The 25851-nt window shown below is 37.2% G+C and overlaps 1 protein-coding gene across 3 annotated transcripts in view; it reads right to left on the minus strand.

The window, feature by feature from the left end:
• The window catches only part of BMPR1B (bone morphogenetic protein receptor type 1B), a 226893-nt gene that overhangs the window by 114345 nt on the left and 86697 nt on the right, over positions 1-25851 (minus strand). For 2 of the 3 annotated variants that reach the window (XM_083862305.1, XM_083862302.1), the window contains exon 3: positions 24499-24558. The gene's annotated coding sequence lies outside the window, so the exon portion shown is untranslated. Of the gene's footprint in view, positions 1-10922; positions 11021-24498; positions 24559-25851 lie in introns of all 3 variants that reach the window. The other variant, XM_083862303.1, reaches the window with a different exon arrangement.

Genomic DNA, 25851 nt, shown 5'->3' on the forward strand with positions numbered 1-25851 from the left:
GGATGACGTGGGTAATTGCTAAGCCTTGGTGAAGTGCCAGATGCAAAGTGTAACTAATTTGCTCATTACAAGTTTCTCAGTCATAAAGCTCCTACACATAGCTCTCATCCTCAATCATGTACATGACAGTTTCATAATATCGTTCCATCAAACCTTTAAGCTGCCATGAATAAATCCCTGCAAAAAACAGAAACCAGAGTGGTTTCATAAAACTGAGTAAGAAATTAAAGTATTTATCATAGCTTTATGTGTAGCATAATGTGAAAAACTTATTCTTGGGCATCTACACCTTTAAAACAGGGAATTATCTTAGATTTTTATTTTTTTTTCAGGAAAAGCCCATAATTTTAATGTAACATGCACATTCCTGTACTTCTGTAAATACATCTACAGCATCACTTTACCATACCCCATTACTACCATGCCACACAAAAAGGAGCAAAAGAAGACACTTAAACAAGAATGAGAGGAGGACACCACAACTACGGCTGTTAGTGAAGGCTGGCTTTATAACCATGTGTTTGTTTGGCATTGCACGTGTTACTGCACAGGTGACAGCACAGAAAGCCAGCATCACAACATGAAATAATGCAAGGACAGTGTAGTGTGTTGACATAAATCATGAACTCAAGTGTGCTGCAAAAGTCTGGCAACACTCAGAGGATGACTTCTGGAGGAGAGCAAATGAGAAAGAAGCAGTGATAGTCAGAAATTCAAGAAAAAAGAGACTGTTTTTTAAACAAAATGCCAACAGAACCTCTTAAAATTCACAGGCAGCATCCCAGCGTTAGAAACAGTAACTTACATTAAAACCTCACAGCTGAAGTGTGCATAATATAGAAGAATTAGACACTAATTTAGGTCACCCTAATGTTTTCTAAGTTTCTGAAATCCTTCAACAAGATTTTCAGGAACAGGAGAGCTTTGGAGTAAATGCCAACCGTGCATTTTTGGGTCCTTTAGTACTAGGAAACTAGTAGGCCTTTCCTACTTTGATCACTGAAGTCAATGGCACCGACCATGACATCCAAAATTAAACATGTGCAAGGTTTAGCTCGATCACAGCCTGCAGTTTGTAAAAGAACAGCTCAAGAAAAAAAAGTGAATTTATTACTGCATTATTACTGCTGCTTTTTTGTTTGCATTTTGCATAGCCAGCAACTGCAATTTGGTAATGAGACAGTTGTTACTATATCACTTAAGGTCAGACTCTTAAAATGCAATTTAGCTAGCCCTAAACCTAGAATTAACACTAATATTAATCAGAGGTAACAGGCTTACTTGAAATAAGCCAACACTATCATAAATTTCACAAGGCTGTTGTAGTTATATAATATAATTCCCATGGGACACAGAATGGTAATTGAACAGTATGGACCAATACAGTTCCAAAATGACCTTTTAGCAAGATGAATAATAGCAAAGTTTCATAATCACCTAGTCTAACATAAAGAAAGAAAAAACCTGCTGAATGAGTAACTTGAAAAAGGAAAACCAGTAGTGTGAAAGATTCAAGTTATTTGGCAAGAAAGCAATGCGCCCAGCAGTAAGGAAAAATGATTTCCAGTAATGCTATAAAACTGAAAGATTGTAGCAGACACTAAAATTCAAATTGTGCCCAGAAGCCTGGATTTCTGCAACTATAAACCAGTTTAAATACTGAAAAATATTCCAAATATTCTGTGTATTTTTAAAAGCATCTTATTCTGTTTTCTTTCATTACATCAGTTATGGTACAGTGAATCAAGCCAAAAGTTCTAAAACCACAAAATAGCTTTAAAGGTCTGCAAGATTATTTTTAAATCTTTTGAAAACTACCTTAACATATTGTGCCTCAACAAACACTCAAACACCTTATATAAAATTTGATTACTTTATGAAAATCTCCATCTGTGTCTTCATGCACACCGTGTTTTTATTCCATATAATGAATAAGTGAATTTTATCCTCAATTAAATGAAGACTTCTTCCCTGGCTATTCCTGCCAAATAGGGAAAAAATCGATGCTAAAAGCCAAATGTAGATTATGAGTTCATCCCACAGGTTGAAGAAGCCTGTGAGGCTTGCAGAGTCAAAGCTGTCCAAAGTCCTACTAACAGCAGACTTGTTTTTCTACCTCTATACTGACCATTTTCACATAGGGTACCTCCAGTATTAGTCATAAGGAGCTTAAATCATTTGACTTCAATGTTGTATAAGAAAGATTTTTTTCAGAATTTAGTTTCTCTAGCAAGGAAGTGTAAAGTACAAGACTAATATGGTACACCATGACCGTAATTTTCTTCCAATATTTCAGTGGTCAATAGCCGTCTGAGGGTTTCTGCTGCATTACTGCCAGCATCCAACATCTCAGTATTGTATGTAAATCAATCATTAAAAGATAGATAATTTGAATTATTTTGAGTCTATTTCTACTTCCTGACTATGGATTTTTTTTTTCTCCTGACCTCTGAAGTTCACCCAAAATTAGAAGTTTAAGGTATTCTATAAAAACATCACAGAACTAAGTTTTATCTGTATAGGCAGTAATTACATTTCCTAGTTTAAAGAAGGAAGTTAACTGAAGATGTATATATTGGAATCAACTATTGTGTGTCACACCCTGTAAAAGATGGCTTACACTCCCCTTTAAGGTGAGACAGAAATCCTTTAGAAATTTTTCTTGTCTTCTCTTCTTAATAAATGAAACTTTGAGTGAGCTGAGCAGATGACTGGAGCTGCAAATTCTATAACATTCTGTAGTGTTACCTTTCTTCCAGCCAAGAAAAATAAGAAAATAAGCGCCTCTGAGGGTTTTCATAATGTAGCTAAAGCTTAGACAAACCTATATTAACCACACAAGAATAGCAATATCTGTCATCTAGGCCGGCACATTTTCAAATCCAATGTATGTGAAACTGTGGTCATTCTGAGCTTGAGTCCTCAGTCTTCATCACAGCCTACTCTGCACAGCAGGGAAGTCTGTCAGCTGTGCAGACACTGATGAAGATGGCTTCAGTATGCTTTTAGGAAATCCAAAGAATTTAAAGACATTGTGTTATTCTTATAATTTAAAGACACTGAATTATTCTTACAGGCATGCAAATGCTGTGAAGGATTGGATGGATGTTGGTGTTCACTAATGAATAAGGAAAGCAGGGTTAAGACAACACTTGGGTCACTAATAACAACTTGCAAAATCTTGGAAGGCCAAAGTCAGAGCAGGAGGATTCTCAGTAAAGGAGATAGTATGCCTATAGGTCTAGTCAAAAACCTATTTAGTGAATGGTGGGAAAAGATGCCAGTGCATACCTGAGCTTTTATGGCCTGAAGTCAAGCATAAGGAATAGTTTTTAGCACAATTTGCAGCATGATAACTTGTTACACTTGACAAAAATTCCTTCCTCATCTCTTAAAACTGATGAACTGCAGGCCAATGCCCTAGTGATTGTTTAGTATAATATTGTTTCTCATTTCCTCACTCAGCTGACACTCATTGGAGACACCAATCTTTGAAAACAAAGTTAGTCAAAACATGCAGTACTCATTTTTAAAATCTAAAACTAATTTAGTTGTTTAATCAGAGAGTAAATCAAGAGTAATCTTTCAGCTATATCACTGTGCTTCCCTATTCAGAAATGCCATAAGCAATAGAAGACCCAGCTATAGCACAAGGCAGCTAACACAAAGGAGACACACCTATAGATGACTTGTTCAGAATGCCTTCTTGTTGAATTATTCTACATAAAAGGTCAGTAAACAACTTGAACCACATAATCTAAGCATCAATAGAGTAAAAAAACCCTGTATTGTAGAGTCAAAAAAACTGTTACTGATATCTTGCCCCTTTGCTACTTCTCTGCATCAATCACCTTAGATTGTCTGATAAAAATAGGTGATCTGTTATCACAAAATGCTGGTTTCACAATAATGCAGAGGATGGTGAGCTCTTACAGTGAAAATAAATCAAGTGGCATTTCTTTTTTCACTGAAAAAAATCTAGTCCATAATGCTGGTATTTATAAGATTAAATGACTGAGCAGTAAAGGCAAACTGATCCTGTTAATGATTTCAGTTTTATTTTTCATAGATGTCACTGTTTCCTAATGTTTCATGCAGGTTTAAAAGCTGTCCATATGAACAAACACCTGGAAAAATGCTGAAAGTGAGGGAGAAAAGGCAGAAGGGCAGAATGATTTGCAGACTTTCAGTGGGAGAGCAAATGTGTGAAGTCATTAATTAATAGAGATAATTTTCAACACTCTAAATTTAGATGACACATTTGTGCATGTATTCGTCTAGGAATACATGTATTCCTTCGTATTTATTCTTGTAGGAATGTACACTAACAGAAGAAAAGGAGTTGCTGCCACGGAAGGGCACTCTGGTGTCCAGAAACCAGGTCCTTGGGTTTTTGCACATCTTCCCCTAAACCAGCAAAAAAAAGCAATCGCCCTTGTAACTGTTTAGATACACACATACACACAAGTGTGGAATCATCTATGGACCTAATACAAATCCATGTAAGAAATTTGGTTAGAATATGGATAGGAATCTATAAAGGCAAACTCCATTCTAGAAATTCAGCGCAGCATATCTTCAAAACTTTTCATTCCACCTGCATTACAAACTGTAATGAAAGTGTAATCTTCCTTTAAAAAATACTTCCTTAAACTTTCCTCCCAAGCTCAAAATTATGAGTTTAGTCATAACTAAAATATCACCAGTTACTTTCAAAGTTTAAAGCATCCTTAACAAGCACCTCAGATACTGATTTAACACAGAACAAAGAGAATGACTATCACTGAAGAAAATTGGCTTGTAAAAGTGAAGAGGAAATACTAAACCCACAAAAGGTCCCTTCACTTATAAAGACCACAGGATTCTCCACATTCTTTCAAGTAACAAAGTTTTATGATTCCAGCAAAATATTTGGGGGAAATAGACTACAGGCAGCAAATCACACATGGCTGCGCACATTGTTCTGTTTCTGGAAAATGAAAACCTAAGTCAAGCTTTGTGAAATCTGAACTTCATGGTCCTTTGATTCTGGGTCTCCTGGGTTCTAGTTTCTTCTCCCCCATAATCTAAATGATGAGTCTGTTCTTGATTATACACTCTGATCTCTTTAGCTAACATGCTATCTCCTCCTTGTCAGGTTTGACAAGTACAAACTACATTTTTAACAGCAGCACTGATTTCATTTTTATTTAGGTGTGTAAGGCAGATAATCTCACAGTGCTGTCAGTGGTGACTGTGAAATTATTTTAATCAAACATACCTGAAAAGAATTAGTATTTCAAAGGCCAGAAGGAATACATTTTAAGGAACCACAAAACAGCAAATTTTTTTCTCCTCCTTCACAATGCCTATTTGAAACTCTACACAAGTGCCAAAAATCACAATGAAACTCTATCATATTTCATTAATCCTTGCATTATGAGCCATTCTAATACTCTTCACTCATCAAAGTGAATTCTATTAATCTTAAAGAATTTATCTGTAGACAACTCAAAGTAAAATAAAATTCAGATTTTTCAAGTTGGCTGGCGTTTCATGAATCCGGAACTGTAATATTTATTAGCTTTTGTTCTGTCCTAGTTTTGGCCAGGACAGGGTAATTTTTCCCAGTAGCCAGGAGGGGAGCATGGCTAAGGCTGGGATGTTATTTGGTACTACCTCACCCCAAGTAAGGGACTCTCACTTCCAGGGAGAAGGGTGTTCCCTCAATGAAGAAAAAGCATAATGGGAAAAATGGTCCATTTTTGGTTTATTTTACATGTAAATAATTTCCTTGTATCATGCCTTTGTTATTAATATTGTTGCTGTTACTGTTCATTTTTGTATCTCATTGTTGCTCCAGTAAATTGTTCTTACCTCAGCCCACGATCTTTTGTGCTTTCAACTGGAGGAGGAAGAGCAGAGACTATCATATTGGAGAATACTACTCCTAAACCATGACATGCGCAGGAAGTTGATGGAAAACAGACTAATTTAATTTTAATTTATGTTGCTTTCTTGACATCCATGTCTTCAGATGTTATCCTGTGACATCTGAAGAACTGAGACATGAAAAAGACCTGTGGTCAACGACCACTGCTCTACTACAGGGATGGGCCATGCAGTCATAATGGCTTTACATGTTTAAGAACAGTTTTCACTCAAGCACCTTTTAAGGGTCCAACCTCCAAGAACATTGAATCTACCCAGAATAATTAACAATACACTTGAACTGCAGAACCAAGTGCTATTTATTTGGTGAAAAACAATATGTAAGAGCATTGCACTCCTTGCTCATTAATGAGTGTGTGTAAAATACATGATTATGCATGAACTCAAAATGGATGTGGCCAGAGAGATCTGCCTCCTAGCTTAGAAGAAGGGATGGGGTGGAAAAAGAAGACTAAATGTACAGTGGGCCCTTCTAGAGGTCCATTATTAACTCTCCACCATATTCCTGTTTACAGGCATGCTCTTGCTCTTTCAGCATGCCATTGCTTACCTTTGACTCTAAGGGTCTTTGTTTCTGAGCAATAAATATTTCAGACTCCAGGGAGCAGACAGGAAGATCATACATGACTCTAAAAAATCCTTTACTGTTGATAGATTATTGTAAGCACTTATTCATTATTAGCTGAAATGCTGCTGACTGCACACTTAATAAATAGCCTATTTGTTCTTTCCAACTGAAGCAATACTGTAAAAGGACTTTTGAAGAGAAGACCATTAAAAACATAAAGACACCACACAGCAGGTAATTTGCAGAATGTGGTTTCAGTTTTCTGTTCATTGCAACACAATTAACAAATGCTACATCAAAATTTCTGCTGCTTCCATAAAATTTTTGTGTAGGACCAGGTATTCATACCGCTTAAAAATGAAGTTTTCAAGAAACAAGGCATTGAGTTTAACTACACTTGTGTAGCTTTATAACAACACAGTCCAATAATTTTTGTCTGGGCAAAAATAGCAGCCTTGGCTCTCCCAGGGAATAAATGTTGCCCTGAAGCACAAGACAACAAACAACGTGAAGAGCCCACTTTGCTGAAAGACATCAGCAAGTTGTCAGCACAAAAGGTATACAACTAAGCATCCCCCCCTTTTCCCCTTTTTGCTCTTAAAATGAGCCTAATCTCATTTAGAACAAGAAAATATTCACAACAAAAGTTCTTTTGCCTTAAGTCAGTCTGTATAAATATTTTCAGTTACGCCCTCAATCATTGTTAATTAATCACTGCTTTCAAGACCACACTTAATAAACTATGTGCAAGATAACCGTCTCTTAATGCCTACAAGAAGGAAAACAATCACAATTTGAATTGCTTAAAAGGATTCCACACAATTAAGAAGTGGATTAGAAACATATTGTAAGGGAGGAAGTGATTAATGGGGAAGGAAGAGACAGAAATATTCAAAACATATGATTGGTGGGTTAAATTAAAAAAAGCACCAACCATACTCAGCAGTTAATGACAGTTAATTTGCAAGCCTGACATATATCAGAACTAATACTTAACTGATCCATTCTTGTAATAAAAGCAACTATACCACGTATATGTAATCTTCTATTTCAGTGTTAAAAAGTCCTGAAACAATAGGATATCCAAAAGTTTCTAAAACACTTCTGAAAAAAATCATGTGCAGAGCTTGTATTCAAGCACAGTAAAACAGTACCTGTAGGAATAACGAAGGGAAAACATCTCTAATAGTGCCTGGTTTTTTATGGCATTGTATGGCAGTGCCACTGTAGCACAAGTAAGCCCAAAGGAATTGAACATTAACAACAGTGAGTTTACTTAGGTTCTGCAGTCCATCATGCCTTCACTTTATCACTTTGGCTAAAAAAAACAAACAACAAAAAACAGCAAACAAGTCGAGAAGCCTCATCCATTTCAGCCTGTATTACTTAACATGTGCAGCTATTTTTGAACTTCACCATTGGGCAGCTCGCTGACTCAGAGGTGCTGATGGTTTGTTTTCATTTACTGTGAGAGTAAATTATGCCACTTATCTACAAATACATCTCTCATAGGTGTCTCATTTTATTTCTGACGTTGGACTTCTCTGAACAGCTGCATGTCTGGCCTCACAGCTGGATGCAAGCTGCTGGACAGCTACACTACTCATAGCAGAAGGAAAACAGAGGTAATGATATGCAATGAATTGGGCAAGTTTGAATCAGACTAAATATTTGGATTAGAGTCAAATTCTTTCCATAATACATATTGCAGGCATATGTGTGACAGTCAGAAGATGAGTTCACTGGAGGAGAAATATAACATAAAAGAATAAGAATTACGCCAAATGCATGGGAAAGACAAACTAACTACCCAAGTGTTTCTCAGACAAATTCAATTGATTCCTTTCTTGCAGTCCTAATAGAATTAATTTTCTAGTAGAGCTAGTAACTGCAGTCTGGCATGCCTCAAGTATTGTAGAAGCTTTGATTTGATCACTGTGATTTGATGTCCTCATTTCCCTAGCTATGTTCATGCACCTTCCTTTTCTTCACACAATGAATGTAGTAATGTAAACATCATTGCAAGACATTCTAATGTATCAGGGCCCCCTGATTTAAGACTTAGTGCTACTGGGACACATGTTATCCTTGGTTATGTTATCCACAAACAAATCCCAACACTGATTCTGCTGTTGATGACAGCTATAGAACCACATAGAGTTTACACTAATCTAACAGCAACTGTTTCTATAACCTTGTGATAAATCATGTCAACAGCACCAAGACTTCATGGCAAGTTTTGATCTTTCCATGCTGTCAAGCTTCCTTCTTCTGAAAAACCAAGAAGGAAATGAAGAAGAAACACGGGGCACACTGGGTCCATCCTCAATAAGAAATCTGAATGAGGTCCGAGAGGTGCAGCCCTACCTGAGACTGTTTGACCCACTCCACAGTTAATTATTGATCCACTTACAGAGCTTACATGGAAATTAGAGATTAAGTAATACCACCATTTTGAAATAGGTTTCAAATCAGCTTTATATTACACTACCACTTTTTGTTTTACATTCTCAGACCCTCCCATGGGAAGGATGACTTCTAACCAAAAGGTGACCACCATTTATATAAACACAAAGTAATCCAAAATGCTACACAACATGAATAAGCAACTGATGAAACATTCCAAAAGCTACGTTGGCAACAATAAAAGTAACTTTAGTGCCATCTCAATTACTCTTAAGAGTTCCCATTATCTAGGAATGCACAGTGTGTTAAATGAAAGGCTGCTCTTACTTTTTTTAAACTAAGTTTCCATGCTCTCATCATTGTGTTTCAAGTCTGAAAATGGTAGTATATTTGTTTATTGTGGAAAAGGATAATTGCTTACAGTGTTTTCAGATCAACCAATAAATCAGCCAATCAATAAATTGTTTGGTCACTTCTGATGAGAAATAAGATAGCTATCTTAAAGACAAAACTCCAAATTTTATTTATTATTTAGTATAACCTCACAACAGTTGAGGTTTTAAGGCACTTTGGAGAGAATCTAATGCAGTCATCCTTCAGGGCCACCTGGTATAGATTTCTGAGGGCTTTGGTTGGATCTTTAACATTTCTACGGATCGAAACTCCACACCCTCTCTGGGCAACTTTTGCCAGAGTTTGAGCACCCTCACAGTAAAAACTTCCCCCTCTCCCTCATGTTTAAACAGAATTTCCTGAATTTCAGCTTGAGCCCATTGTCTCTCCTCCCATCACTGCACACCACTGAAAAGAGCCTGACTGTATCTTCCTTGCATCCTCCTTTCAGATATTTGTACACACCAGTTCCCCCTAAGCCTCCTTCTCTCCAAGATGAACAGTCCCAGATCTCAATCTTTCCCATAGGACAGATGCTCTAGTCCCATAAACACCTTAATGGTGCCTTCCCTGGACTGGTTCCACTATATCCATGTGTTTCCTGTATGAAGGAGCCCAGCACTGGCCCAAGAGCTCCAGATGTGGCTCAGCAGTGCTGAACAGAAGTGCAGGATCCCCTCCTCAACCTGCTGGCAGCACAGTGCCCAGTGCAGCCCAGGAAGCTGTTGGCTCTCCTTGCCACCAGGATGGCAATTGATGGCTCATATTTATGTTGCTTCCTCAACCTTTCCTATTCTCTGAGTTACGGTTTGGTGAATGTTGCTTATTCTTCAGTGCTGATTATATGAATTTTATTGATTTGAGACTTACCTCATACCAGTGAAAATTTCTCTCATTAGTCAAGTATTAACAGAATCATTTAGTTCAACAATCCAAAGAATCCTTTAATCCTAAGACTGGTGTTTCTTAAAAAAAGAAAAAGGCCATGGAAAAAGGCAGGTGGATGGACAATAAAAGAATCATCCAAAATACGCTATATAAAGACACTGAAAATGCATCTAGTCTAAATGATGGATTTGACAAAGAGGCAGAGAGAAAAAACATCTTAGGAGATGAATGGAAAAATTTTCACTGTGTAGCACAATTTTTTGGTTGATCACGGATCATAATTTATTCAGTCAGGTATGGATATTTCCACAATTATTCAGAGTCTTGGCTCATTCTCCATCACTCTTCCCAACATTTTTTTTGCAAAGGGATAAAATGCAATGACCACAAGTCCATGTGTTCCGTTAAATTATCAAAAATTATTCAACGTTCAAGAAGTCATTGGCTATTTCCTTTAAAAAATATTTTTTTGTTTAGTTTCACTGCATTATGCCTGTATCACTCCCAAACATTTACTGACTGGTTAGTAACTGAAAAGAACACCAAAAACCCAGGAAAAGCAATCCTGAGTCCCATTTCACGTAGATGCAAACTGATTTTATGGTTTTATAGCAAGGCTGAACAACATGCGGCAAGAAAGCGAATTATGGCCCAGTATGGCCCATGGGGTTAAAAAATGAAATCATCACACATCTCCGTCTCCCTGTAATTATATAACTAGTCAAAAGCTGATTACCTCTATGTACTTGCTTGTTAACACAAGCAAACAAATTTTGTCCAGCAATCTGGGAAGCCAGCAGCATAGGAAAGTCCGTTTGTCCAGTTTTCCTGCAGCTTAAAAAGCCACAACTAGTAAATGCAAAGAGAATTCAGAACTTTGATATAGCACTTTTATATATATCCTTACAAATGTATATGTATACATATATACTTTTATATATGTATACACATAAAAAATTCAAGGGGCACACTACTTTGACCTTCTGTATCTTTTTTACATGATTTCTAGCTTTATTTCAGAAACTCAGTGACTGTGCTTCAAAGCATCACAGGAGTTAGGCTGGAATTGGTCAATAGCAATTGAACATTACTAAGGGATGGACTTAGAAATGCTCATAGCAGTCACAAAATCCTGGTGGGAAACCAGTCTCAGAGGAATATTCACACATAATATCTCACATAGCAGTTGAGAAATGTTTGAGCTGTAGGAGTCAAAAGAAATTGGGCACTCAAAAGTGAGGGCCCATAAAATAATTCATGGCATCATCTGTTGTGCCATATATCAGCTTCACAGAACCTCTGACAAAAACCTGGGTGTCTCATCTCTCCTGCAGCAAACACACATGGTTCAGCCAGATGTGCAGCTTGCAACTTTGGTCCAAGCGGACAAGACAGTGTCAGCACAAAAAAAAAAAAAAAAAAAAAAAAAAAAAAAAAAAAAAAAAATCACCTGGGAGGAAGAATAGTGGCATCTTTTAATAGAAAAAAATGGAGGAATAGAAATAAAATCTTTCAAGAGTATGAAATATTTTGTGTTTTTACTCTTTATTCTAAGAACAAACACTTTGCTTAGCAGTCATGAGTGTTTTAAAAGCATTAAGACAGTTAACACTCTATGACACTCTACTTTAGCTACTGCAAAACACAAGAATAGAGAATGAAAAAGCCAGCATCTGGCTGGCTTTTTAACTTCTGAGTGACCATGACAAATTGCTACTTTATTTGCTGACTATAAACTTTCATCATTAAACTAAAAATAAAGCAGCTGAAAGATTAACTACAAATAAGCAAAATTCTGAATGAAAACGTACTGGTAACGATCTATAGTTTAACCATTTTGTCTGGAAATGTTTTGGGGTTTTTTTTTCCTAAGGAATAAACGCAGCACGCAATGAGTCGTGTTTTTAAAATAAGATGGCATCTCTTAAAGTTAGAATTAGAGTTTTCTGCAACCAGAAGCTGAAACAGAGGAAAATAATTTTATTCATAATATCTTATGACAGAAAGGAGTTTGGGGTAATGATATCCCCTTCCAGTGAAGGAAAGATACGGAGTCCAAAGCAAAAATGTCAGATACTTAACACAACTGGAGCCAGAAGGTTTCAAATCTCCAGAAAATGTCATTGATTAGATAACATGTGCCTAACTGGACTGACATTAGACAAAAGCACTTCTATCTCCTCTAAAATTAACAAAGAGATGAGAGAAGAACAGAGAGGAGGCAGCTTCTGGATTATCACTGGAAAAAGAAGAGAGATTTGGTCACCCTGATGGAAGAGAAGCAAATTGGCAAGAAGAAGCTCTAAGATTCTTCAGAGGCAGCTGAAGAATTTGGAATTAATGGATTTACTAAGAGAAAAAGAGTAACACCAATCAACTTAGCCAGAATTAACATGGGAGAAGAGAAATTTAAAGCAAATAATTCCCAGCCAAGAGAAAAGAAGCATGCATAAAGAATGGGTCTGTTTTTCAAACCACAAGGTGTGCATGGCTGTGGGAAAGAGTGAGGCTCTTGTGTCTACAGTACAAAGTGATGTGATGATGAAGAAGATGAAGAATCTTCAAGAAGAAGAGGAAAAATTTTAAAAGTTTTCTGGAGAGAAAAAATCATTGAAGAGTTTGTGAAAAGCAAATATTAAAAAATATGATTACTGTACATGTGCAAAATTTAATGTTTTACAACAACTAAAGGAAAGTCCTATCTACTAACTTACATGGAGATGAAATAAGAGAGGAATTTTGCTGAAGTAGAGAAATGAAGCTAACTGCTAAACCTAGAAAAGAAACATTTGTCAAGAGGGTACAGATAAGGGTAAGAGATAAATGTTGTAAGACTCTTCTTGGAAAAAGTTAAAATAATATAAGTAATATTTACCTTTCATTTATCAAAGAGAACAAATCCAGTGGTTTTATTTCAATCTTCACAACCTTCAAAGTAGTTCCATGAAAACTCAATTACTTAAAAACCAAGCAGATTCCATGTCAATCTCACTGGTCCCTTAATTTTTGATGCTGCTATTTTATCATCACAAAGCTATTCAGGTTCAACAGATTGGCTTCCAAGGTAGTTAAATCACCAAAAATATTAAATATTTTCTATTATTATTATTAGCCTAGATTTGGCAAAAGTCAACAAGACTACACTAGAAGTTACATATATTAGAATTTATATCTTCGAATTGCTACCACACATGCCTCAAATTATGTCAGGGAGGCACCAGTTTCAGCATTCAGAGTCCCTGTACATGATACACTGCACTGTAATTTACAGCAGACCTTGCACATTAAGCTTTCATGGTAGTAGCTGTGTGCTTCATTACTTTTTAAACAGAGATTTGGATGACACTGATTTGTCCCACATACACAGAGCTTAAACATAACTGCCTGTGTTAGCATCTCTCTGCTGATTCAGGTCATGTTTTCTGTTTCTCTTCTTGACTTTTCTTGGCCAAAGGTGCCATTCATTTGCTTATATCAGACTTTCACCTTATATTCTGGCATGACACCATATATATCAGTATTTCAACTCCTAAGCAACACTTCATACTATAATTACATTGGTTTGCCTCTCCATCCTTGTGCATCAACACACTGTGCTTTAATCAAGGATTGAAAACAACCTATCCATCCATTCAGCTAGCCAAATCCCAAAGTGTCTCCAGATTTTTTAGCTTTCTTTTGGCTGTAAAATGATCTTCCAAACACGAACGGGCAGTAAACCTAATAGCTGGCTTCTCATGTTTGCAAGCAAGTAAACAATTTTTTGGATACCTCTTCAGCTGTGTAGAGGTGTGCCAAGCTGCAGCAGCTCATGGCTGTTCGTAAGAACCAGCAAGATGCATTAAGAGCATCAAGGAACAGCTGCCTGTAAGGATGAAGCAGCAGTGAAAACACTGCTGAATTCAAGGCAGAAGGATGTCTTCCTCCTCTTTGTTACAGAGAGTTTAGGCTCTTTTCAGGCCAACTTGTCACATCCTACCAGAATGCTGATATCAAGGATAATCCCATCCTGGCACTCATTGCAGTCCCATGGCAGCACAACCAGAAAAATCCTAGTACTTGCTGGTGGGAAGGGAGAAATTCAGCACACAAAACTTAAGGACTCAGAAAAATCAGTCTGTTGGAGGGAGAGAAGGTGAAAGGTGTTGAGTTTAACAGCTTTGAAGTTGCTTAGTGATCTAGAGGAAGTGGACCAGTTCACACCAACAGAGACCAAAGAAGGCACATGCCTTTCTCCTGGAGGCAGAAGAGTAACGGACACAACACATGGCATGAAGGCAGCATCTGAGAAAACACTCTTCTCCCTCATACTTTTCTTTCCTCACTCATTTTTCGTCTACATGTAGATTTAACACAGAGGCATCTCTTTTTTTCATGTTCAAATCCAAGCCCTCATCAGTCACTGCCTCCGGACACAACAGGAAGAATGCCAGCCCAACTATTTTTTGCTCTGGCATTTAGGCACAGGCTACATTTTTCAAGCTCTGGCTTCAGCCTCACTCTCTGGTCCAGTTCCTTGAGACGACACGACAGCTCACTCACACCTCATTCTGCAATGTGCAGAGAGAACTATTTGTTCTCTTGCTGCAGGGGCGTAAAAGCCAAACTTTCTTGGGACTCCTGGGCAGCCCGAGGCTCTCCCTGCAGCTACAGCCTTCAGCAACAGCTGGCATTGCTACAGCACAATAAAAGCAGCAAAGACGCCTAAGACAATTAAACAAATTGATGGTCTTGCTAGTGAACTTTGGTACTTTAATAATATTTATTGCTTGAGAAGAGATAAATCCTCCCAAGACAGATAAAGGCACTACAGTTATCACGCATGGTTCACACATGTTACTGCCCACCACACTGAGGAGACGCTGAGCAAAACACAACTAAGAGAATATCAGCTAAAAACCAGCCCAAGTAAACAGGTTTTATATGAGGCATCCTGGGAGTGGAGGAGTGGAAAGGCAACAGATCCACTGGTTTCACAGTATCCCTGTGGAAAGACTTGGGAGTACCTTGAGCCTGATAATCTGTGTGCCCAAGGGCACCTACATAGCCTCCTGGCATTGCAACCCAATTCCCCTCAGCACATGTAGGACCCTCAGCGAGTCTGAAAGCAGCATTTGTCCTTGCATATTGTACAAGAAAGCTGAGTATTCCTTATAGATTCCCTGCTTTCATCCCACAAGAGAGAGGGGTTTTCTTTGACCACTATTCAATAGCCCACTGCTACTGAATCTAGTCCCCAAAATAATTCAAAAAGCTGTTTTCCTTCAATCTGTGCTATTAAAAATATACAATACTATAAACATTTTCCACAGTGGACTCCAAGATGTTTGGTGCTCTAGCTGGAAACACTGCTCCTTTTGTTTTTGCATTACAGCAAATCCTTTTAGACACACTTCCCGTTAAGCCACCAAATATTTTTGTCTTCTATTTTCTGCAAGGAGAGCCCTAGAGCCCTTTTGAAATCTAAGCAAGAGACTTATGACCAGCTATTGGGTAAGTATTATCACTACAGATCTAAGCAAATTACAAAATCAGACTCATCAGAAAAGCAGAGCAATGGCCAGGGAACAATTTTCCCTTCTGTAACTCTTCCAATACACAGGTGGACCACACTGGGAAATCAGCAATAACAGGAGCTACAAGACCCACATCTCTCAAGTGGGGAGAAAAAAAACAGACTCCATAGAGGGCAAAATTTCTTTTCCATCAAAAATTTAAGCTTAAGTTAAGGAAAGGTATAAACCAACTATTCTGATAAGCTTTGTCAGTCCATGTCTATTAATCTTAATAATTGAACACATTCTCCCTTTCTGCCATATGTCTGAGAAGCGCAGGGCAGATAAAGCAGGAGTAGAAGTATGACATATGAATCTCAGCAAAGCACCGTGCCCATGCTGCTGCAGGCTTTTCTGTTAAAGAGCTGACAAAAATACTCATGTTTCAGTTAAGCAAAGTTTACAGGGAGAGGCAACATCTTTTATTAGACGAACTGATACAGCTGGAAAAAACAGACAAGCTTCTGGGCATAGAAAGCCTTTCCTGCAATGTCCTGAAGAAGGATTTGTTTGTCTGAAGCATCTGGTTTTTTCAACTATGTTGGTTCATCTAATAAAAGACTTGCAAACCCTGCCCCCCTTACCAGTCTTTGAATATCGTGGCTGTAGCAGCAATACTATTACAATTACTTTAGTACTAATGGTTTGCAGTACAGACTTCTGCATTTGGTCTAACAGGCACCAACTCATGTCACAGAGAAAAACCTACCATTTTTAAAGGCAATAACTTGTTGCAGATTATACTCACTGCCAGCGTGGGCCAGTGTAAAGCTGATGGTGATGAAGGCCAAAAAAAAAATCTTCATCCCAAAATATCATTCCAAGTCTTGTTATTACCAGTCGTCTTGGGAAGTGACACTTACACATGTGAACTACACCCTAAAGGGTTTATCATGAGGATACACATTTACATAGCAGAGAGAAAAACAGAAACCAGTAAAGCCTTTCAAGCACTGTGGGCCTCAAAGAAGTTCTTTGTGTCTTACGTACTTTGATGCTCTGAGTACTTCTGGTGGAAGAGATGAAGCAGCTGTCTGACCTGCTGCATGGGCAGGTGCTCTGCTGGGAGGTGCACAAATATCTGAAAGATCATGTTCAGCTTATTAAGGCGTACTTTTTGTTCCACAGTCTGCCACTGAGTGTAGCACAAATCTAATTGAAAAGCATTTGTATTGCAAATGAGAAAAATCAGTTCTTGCCCTCAATTCAAAATACAGTTATTAATTATAAACCAGGCCATATTCAACTACTCTTCACTGTTCTCTCACAGGTGAACAGATTCACTGCAAGAAGGGTGTCAGTAAGAAAGCTACAGTTAAATATTTTTTCAGTGAATTACATTTTGTGGGCATATGATATTACTAAGACATATTCCAAGTTTTATTTCAGATGTCCATGAAGCCAAATGCAAAGCATTTTCCATGACATGTTTGAAAAATGGTAGAAAATTTTATTACAGATTTGTTTGCATTCAAATTACAAATGAGTGATCCCTATTACTGTTTCACTTAGTGGTGTTACTAGAGATTAACCACATTAATTTCGGTGGAATTTCTCCGCAGTTTTGCTTTGCCACACAAATCGGAATGGATGTGGTAATTATTGTAAAATTACTTGGTATTTTATATATTGTAGTTCATATGTATCGATGACTGCAAAATTGTTTTTCACCAAGAAGTGTTTAATCTCTACAGGATGGTTGATATTTTGCATTTTTAAAATACAAGTAACAGGAACGAAATAAATTTATTTTGTAAGTAGAATTTTTATAAGCTGATCTGGCAAATATTTATCTCTGGCATATATTTTAAACCTATTGCTATATATTTATGCAAATATCAATTACTCTCTTGAACCTTCTTTTGGGGGTAGGAAGTGGAAAAATGATTTTCTAAAGAAGTTTCTTTACAGAAATTACCTAATAAAACAATCCACAGCCGGATTGCACACCTGAAATAAACCAGACTGACCAGAAATGCAATACCAGAGGACTATAATTTTGAAAACAATATGGGGGTTGAGAGAAGGGGAAGGAAGAAACTAATTTCTTAATGCATGCTTCAAAAAAGAAGAAAAACAGTAAGCTAAAATCAGTAGGACTAAGTCCCTACAGTTTTCCACATACAGGGGAATTTTAGGGTAATGAGAAACACTTTTTCCTCAGAGCAGAAGTGGTATGACAAGAACTATAGTCTCAAAATACTTTATACATAACATACAGTTTCTTCACTTTTTATAATTACCTGCAAAAACTAAGTGAAAATGAGACACAAATTTTGTTCCACTGAATATCAGACTTTTACACTCATTTCAATGTAAACAAGGAGATGACCAAAAAAAAAATCAGCTTCTGAAATTGTCTAACACTGGAATAAAACTGTATTTTTGTTAACCATGCCACCATGGTGTGAGCTGACATTTGAAAGGGTTTGTGTGGTTTGAAGCTGTCCTCCCATCCAGGATGTGGTACAGCCCTGAAACCACAGATATCAACCATCAGTTGCTCAGAACTTTGGTGCATCAAATATTCAAAGGAATGACCTCAAAATTTTTCTGTAGGCATCACACATTATATACTCAGTTTATAGACCTTCTGTGGTTATGAAACAGAAGGTAATTTTCATGTGTTCTCACATCTGGGGTAATAATAATTTACATTAATATTATTTATGTATCATGTGCTTTCAAGACTGCTTCAGGACATTGTTGGAGAACAGGCCAAGCAGTCTCTCATGGAGTCCTTAACAGATGAAGGAGGGCTTATAACTGATAATTGCCAAAAGGTATTTGTTATTTTGTTCATGAAATTATTTCTCTACATGCTCTGCAGAACAGGCACCATTTGATGAACACCACAGACATGAGCAATGCAGCCATTCCTCATCTAACTTCTCATTGCAAGGTTAGTATTGATTTTCTTTGAGCACTTTTCAATCAGCTCACAGCCACACACCTGGTGCATAGATCATCTCCCTGCTTTGTAAAGAACAGTACTTAGTTGCTGCTTTTTTCCCCCATACACAGGAGAAAATATACAGGTGACTTATTTGAAAATGAAGGAAGAAGGAACTCCAAAAGACAGAGGATTGAGATAATAGCATTAATGGATGATGAGCTGTCTCATGGCCACATTACAGTCTAAGACTTGTCTGGTGTCTAAGTCAGCCACACAGTGTTGTGTATTTCTATTCAGAGCCATGGAAAGGATAGGTTTTCTTTATACCTGCTGCTTTTGCTGCGCCAAATGCAGATATTGAGGCATGAAACGTACCAGATGTCATGGTTGGTTTGCACAAGTTGTCTGAAAGATACTAAAACTCCAACAAAGGTATTTCAGACAGAATGGAATATAATGATCTAAAGGTCCCCATCCCTCTGACACCTTTCAGCTATTCACAGTCTTCACAGATGAAGCAAGATAGAAAATTACATGTAACAATGAGATTGATGAATTCCTAGTTCTATTTAATACTCCAGGCTCCATGTTAAGTGACCTCTAAGTGATCCTCTGTGCCAAGAAGCAGAGAGAAGCAAGGAAGAAGTCTGCTTGACCTGAACTGGAAAGAACTTTGAAACCTCTATGCACAGTCTGCATAAGAATATTAGGGGAAAAAAATACAGCAAAATTCTTCAAGCAAATTGCCATCTGGGCCAGGAAGCTGAGCACAATACTGTTTTCATCATCTTTAATGATGCACAGTTTAGTTCAGGAGGAGGGGGGAAGGAAATGGGACCAACCTTTGACCAGTATGACAGCAGCATAAGTAATCCCTTATTGCATTATGAAATGATTCATACATGGGGACCTGTTACATTACTGGCCTGTTAACAGTATCACAGCTCCTTACTTGGACTTTTTTTCATTTTGTTTTACATCAGACAAGCCTATTGCTGTCATTTGTAAAGAACAGAATAGCTGCTACACTTTTAATATCAAACACAGGAAAAAAATACACAGCAGCTGTTCATATTTTCTAGGAAGTCTGTTATAATAATGATGTCATGGAAAAAGGCTGGAATCTATTAAAATGGATCAGACAGACCAACCATTGAAAGCCTTCAAACAATATGCATATACAAGCTGCACTATGTACTTTACATTAAAATAAAAACACACAAATAGTGGAGTTCCTTAAAAGTATTATTGAGATCAGGCAATTAAGGTAATTTCATAGATTTACTTCAATAAATTCAGTTTACTACTAGAACTACCCAATAAAGCAAAATACAAAAGCTACAACCAGCTCACTGTCAATTCAGCTCACTTTCACCTATAAAAGCATTTATTTTTAAATCACTGGCTCAAGCTACGTAGGAACAAAGAAGCTCTCCCAGTAAACGAGCAGCCCTCAATAGTTTGGAAACTAATAATTCAACTTACCTTGTGTTTTTCCAGACTCTACCAAGCCAACTATGTATGACATCAAATTTTGAAGAGTCTGGGTTACAGAGTTCACATGTAAAGGGCATATATTACAGATGAAGCATTATAAATCTGAGATCAAGTTAAAAAGACATTCTTAAAATTTTTCCTTTTCAGATCAAATAGATTTTGTACCTGCTAATCATAAAATACCAGGTACAAAACCCCAAATCAAGGAAAATATATCAAGACTCAAAAAATTAATGAAACTACAAGTTGGTTTAAAGTGGTAATTCCATCAGGTCATCCGAAGAGATCTGTTCGATGACAGTCCTGGTCAGTTTTGCATAAGTAAGATTTACTGCACTGATTGTACTCCATATTCAGCTACATTCAACATTACAACTACAGCTATGTATTAAAAATAAAAATCAAAACTTACTATCAGAACTCCAGTACCAAATTCAAACTGCTAAGCAGAATTAAAACCCCAGAAAGCAATGATCGAAACTTCATAGACACTTCCATGCTGAGGCCATTAAACACTTCCTACTGCAAATGGGTATGTAGGAACAAATTTGAGTTTTCACAAGTCTGGCTGCCAAATCTGGTCCCCACTATCCTGCTCACATTTCCACTCCCAGTAAAAGGAGGAGGTTATGCATGCACTAAAAGCAGTAGGTTAGGCATGCAAGTGGCTCTGCACTTCTCTAAAGACTCAAAAGATTTTAGCCAGAGTACAATAAAATGAGTCTGAATGCCTTATCTTAGGCACCTCACAGTGTTCATAAAATTTTACTTTAAGCTGTTATTGCATATAATAAAATAGCGTTAACATTTCAGATGAACATTCAGGGCAGCTTATAAAATATTCAGTGATTAATGTCCTTGTCTCATGTTTTCAATTTTCATTACTAGTGGAGGTCATATGTTATGATGTCAGCTTGAATCTAGATTTCCATTTTGAGCAAATTTAATTTAAATTATGATCGTAAGGCATATGGTAAAAATCACTTAAAAGTTCCATACTTAGTAAATTTATTCACTCTGCTAATAGGATAGATTTCACATTCTGGTGCCACTTGCTCATCAAACAAACACAGTTTGGTTGGATGGTCCCAGGCAGTAAAGATGCCACAGGTTGAATGTGCAGGAGCAGAACTCATCTATACCAAGATTTAACAGCACACTCGCCAACCTTGAGTGCAGGGGTTTGCAAGACTCAGCCAATAATAGGAAATTAATCAAATCCCCAGAGCATGATGTAAATTGAATCTGCCAAAAGGATTCAGAAGGAGGAAGAACAGAAGTCCTAAAAGAGATCTGAGCTGGAGGAAGACTTGGGGCATATCTTCCTTAGGAGCTAGTGAGAGCGACCTGTTTCTTAGGACCTCTCACTAGTAAGACACTCATCCATGCTCATCAGATTGGAGAATTCCTCACCAAATTGCAAAGTGAAGTTTTATGAGACAGCTGAGATCAGAGGACAGTAGGTTGCCAGTGAAAGGATTACTCTTTTCTCCTCTGTCCACCCCACCCTCGCCCTTCCTTCTATTTCCCTTGGACTATCAGTGCCTTTTTCATGACGCTGTTTGTGACACCAGCTTACACAACTAAACCCCTGAGCTACCTCTCTTCTTTCTCTCTGGTCCCTGCTCCCCAAAAGAAATAGTTTTCAGGTGGTTGTGCTCCCTAAAACAACTCATTATGGGCACAAGTAACAGTCAGATCAATAATCTGATTTGTTTCAAGTCCAGGCAATAGAGCAACAATTTTCTGTATATTGTCCTGCCCTTTTCTCAGGTGCATTGGTTCCATGTGAAACATTAATGAAAAATTATTTCAGATTAAGTTATTAGATTTGATGTTATGGCTTATTATTATTTCTTCTTTACATAGACAAAATATTTATGGAATAATAATAACTAAGTTAAACTCCTTCTCAAAATAAAACCAAGCTCAAATGGGTTTTTCAGGAATGGAATGCATGAAGCACTAGAATTATTATTGTTTTTTTAATGATTTATTATTGATTTTCTTTTCCATTAATAAATAGTGGTGCAGATATACAAATTAAATATTTCTATACAGACTTTGAATTACAAAAATTTCTTACACATTGGTAAAGCAGTGGCAGAAACTACCAGAACAACCCACTGGAACTACTTCAATCATCACATAAGGAAGGACATTCAGAATTTACATACTCACTAAAATTTCAAAGCTCATTTTGAATTGGTCAAGTGTTTAAAAATTACTTTTAAAAGAGTGGACAATCTTCTGTAGCAATTTACAGCCAGATGCCTATTATGAAGCATATGCCAGCTCAAATGTTTTGTATTACACAAGTATAATTCTAAAAAAAGGACTAGTATAGGAATTACATGGAGAAAGCAAAGACCTACTTATGGGGTTTTTCTGTGTTTATCTCACTAAGGCAATTTTTTTTTTCCCAAAAATGATTGGACTGACTAGGAACACCATATAAGATGCCTTCCTCCAGGGAGGCATTTTAAGGACAGAGTAATCAAAACCCTTCAAAAGGTCTTTAGTGTGAAGCAATGAAGCCATTTACATTTATGCAGATGTACAACCAAAAGCCATGTATACATCCACACAATTACATTGGTTCTATTATTATCTTTGTACTTATTTCAGATTCAGGCAGATAAACAATCAACTAGGATACTGTAGAAACAGGAGCAGCATTTGCTATCATGTAGTTAAATATGGCAAATAGATTACTAACCTTAAAATGTTTCAAAAATATTAAAAAAGGTCGTTGTTAAAGGAAATATTTCAAAACTCAGCTTAAAACATGCTTGAACAGCTAATAATAAAAAAAATTCACTTTCTGACACAATGGGAAGACAAAGATTTGGGACAGAACACAAAAAATTAATAGCATTTAAACAGTCTTAAGAATTCTTATATATCATGTTCCTATATAAATAAAGATTAATATAGAAAAGCTTATACTTAATTCATTTGTTTAGTTTGTAATGTTTAGAAGGTAACATGGCTTTTTATTTTTTTAATACCTCCATGCAACTTACTGGGATTTCAAGGTTAGCCCATCCATTTTTATAAGAAAAGGCTACAACTTTATTTTAAACTTAACAGGCATTCATTCTTTCTCCTTTCAAAATCTAGGTATAAGTAACAAAGCACCAGAGTCTTATAAATTTTCTAACACCAAATGCAAATTAAGTCATGAAATTGCTCTAGGAAAAGTTCCAAGAATGTAAACCCAAAGGAACTTCAACACAATTTCTCAACTTCAGGCTCTTTATGATACTGAGGCAAGGTAACATGGTGCAGTCAGGCAGCACTATTTGCATATGGAAAAATGTTTAATTCTCCAATTTCAACAACTTCCTATATTGTGTTTATAAGCTCCAAGATGAAATAGATGTTTACAAAAAGGAAGAAACTGAAAGGATGGCAAGGGCTCTGTAGATTAAACAACTCATGAAGTTTTCAGTGGCCTGGAAAAGTGGATTGACAGTTCATAACTTAAGGACATCATAGGTTTTGTAAGCATCTATCACATTTCTGTGTTTCTCTGTCCTTTACCAGGGGTCGAGAGAACTGCTTACCTGCATTGTCTCAGTCTGGATTAGAAGTAAAAAACACTCAACTCCCCCCAGTATGTGATAAGGTAAAACTGCTCACATTTTATTTTCATGTCAGCTCTGACTATAAGGCTTTACAACACCATCTCCAGCAAAGTGGGAGTTTTCCCATTATGAACAGAGTAATTATTTAATCTTTCAACAATCCTCCTGAAAAGACTCAAATCCTTTCTTCTTAAGCACTAGGCAGGAGTTTTAGCAGATAGTTTAAACAAAGAGCTGATGACTTTTTGCTCTGCAGATCTACCTCTTGTTTACCCCAGGGGAGACATCAATCAAAGACTGACAACTTAACTAGCTGGGTATGCTATTATTTAGCAATAACCCCTAGGGGACTAGGGACATTTCCTGAACATGAAGTTTAGGTCTCCCAATGGGTATCTGAAAATATGAGGCAGACAATGACAAGCAGCCTGCACCAGAGCCATGCTGCCAACACCTGGTGTCTGTGTGCCCATTACCTCCAGCCACTTTCTCAACCAGCTCCCACTTCTCTGTCAGAAGACAATTCTTTACAAATCCCTTCTTGACAGACATCCTGGGTACTAAGCATTCAAAATACCAACATCATTCAAACTTGAGAAAGACATCTGTCCTTCTCAAATATCCTGCTTGTATCACTGTGAGCATCTCAATTGATTTTTCTTCAGCTTTTCATAGTGTAGTTCATGAAGAGTGAACTTCTGTGTTTACTTTATGATGGTGCTCATTAACAACACTGGTCTTTATAAAAAGAAAATTAGTTAACTCAGTTCTTACCTGCAGAATTCTTAATTTTCAAGGTGTTCTTGTCTTGCAGTTTAAGTAAGATGATATAATCTACAACAGAGCAGAAAAATATATCGATTACATATGATATCGTACATTTAACAGTATTAGACTTCAGTCACACCTGAGCAAACTGACAGATAAAACTCTAACTATTTTCATGGTGTGGCACATATTTTATGTGTCAAATATAAAGCAGCAATTTTACAATATTGGATATACTTACTAATAAAAGCTACCATTTCCCTTTCCCAGTGTTTCTGCTCAGACATGGAGATGTAAGAGTTTTATCTACCTCCATCCATTACTCATAACACTCATGCTGTGGTTAGATAGATTAAATAATTAAGGTCCTGCTGACATGGTATTTCTTGTCAGTAAACACCCCAATCAATTGAATTAGGTGCTTTAGGAAGAGGTGCATGACTGGGCCGAGATGCACTCAACTCCCATCAACTTCTAATGAGCTCTTCAGTAAAAACATGCAAAAAAACCCCCATAATCCCTAAAACTATGGCTCTGATTACATCCCAATGAAGCCTAATTATAAATTAACACCCTGAACTGCAGCTAAACAAAATACTGTGAGCTGGAGTTTCTACTGACCAAAAAAGGCTCCCTGTCCAAAAAGCAGCAGCCGCGCTGCAAAAACATTCCAGTCAAGACAGCCCACATTTGTATGCACCATCTCCCACTGAGGGCAGAAACTATAGGCTCTAAATTTTCATACAAGTTGCTGAAAACGCCACAGATATCACAGCCAGTTACATCTAATGCTCTTTAGTCTGCATCTAGTGCCAGACTTGTGCCAAGTTTTCTCATTTATTGTTCACTAAGGGCTCTTTTCTGACTTGATTTTACAGAGACTGACAGAGGCAGACCAATAAGTTTTGTTGTAAGAAACAGTCTATGTGAACATCTGCAGAACTCAAATAAGTTTTCTTTCCTGGTTTGGGGTTTTGTTTTGTTATTTTGTTTTTCTTCTTCAACTAACTTACCTAGGGCCAGCATAAGCTGCCTCTGTTCTAGGAGAATTTGCTGGCATAACCATCACAAAAAATTTATGCCTAGCCTACCTAAACAACACAGCCCTGAGCCAAAAGTAGCAGAAGAGAACAGCAGCAACTCTATTTCACTGCTCAAATACCTGAAGGTCACAGTGTTGAGCCTTTGTTCTCTGTGCTGGTTCTCCAAACTGGACAGGCAACCACAAGCCTCAAATTACACTTCATTGATCCAGGGGAACTGAGGTGGTGTTCAGTTTCAGTTCTGCAACCTGCAGGTTGACCTGCCTGTTTGTTGGCCTAAACAATGAGATTTCAGGAAATGAGGCGTTTGCACTTT

This window comes from Zosterops lateralis (genome assembly GCF_965231275.1).
Source record: "Zosterops lateralis genome assembly, chromosome: 5".
Taxonomy (NCBI): Eukaryota; Metazoa; Chordata; class Aves; order Passeriformes; family Zosteropidae; genus Zosterops; species Zosterops lateralis.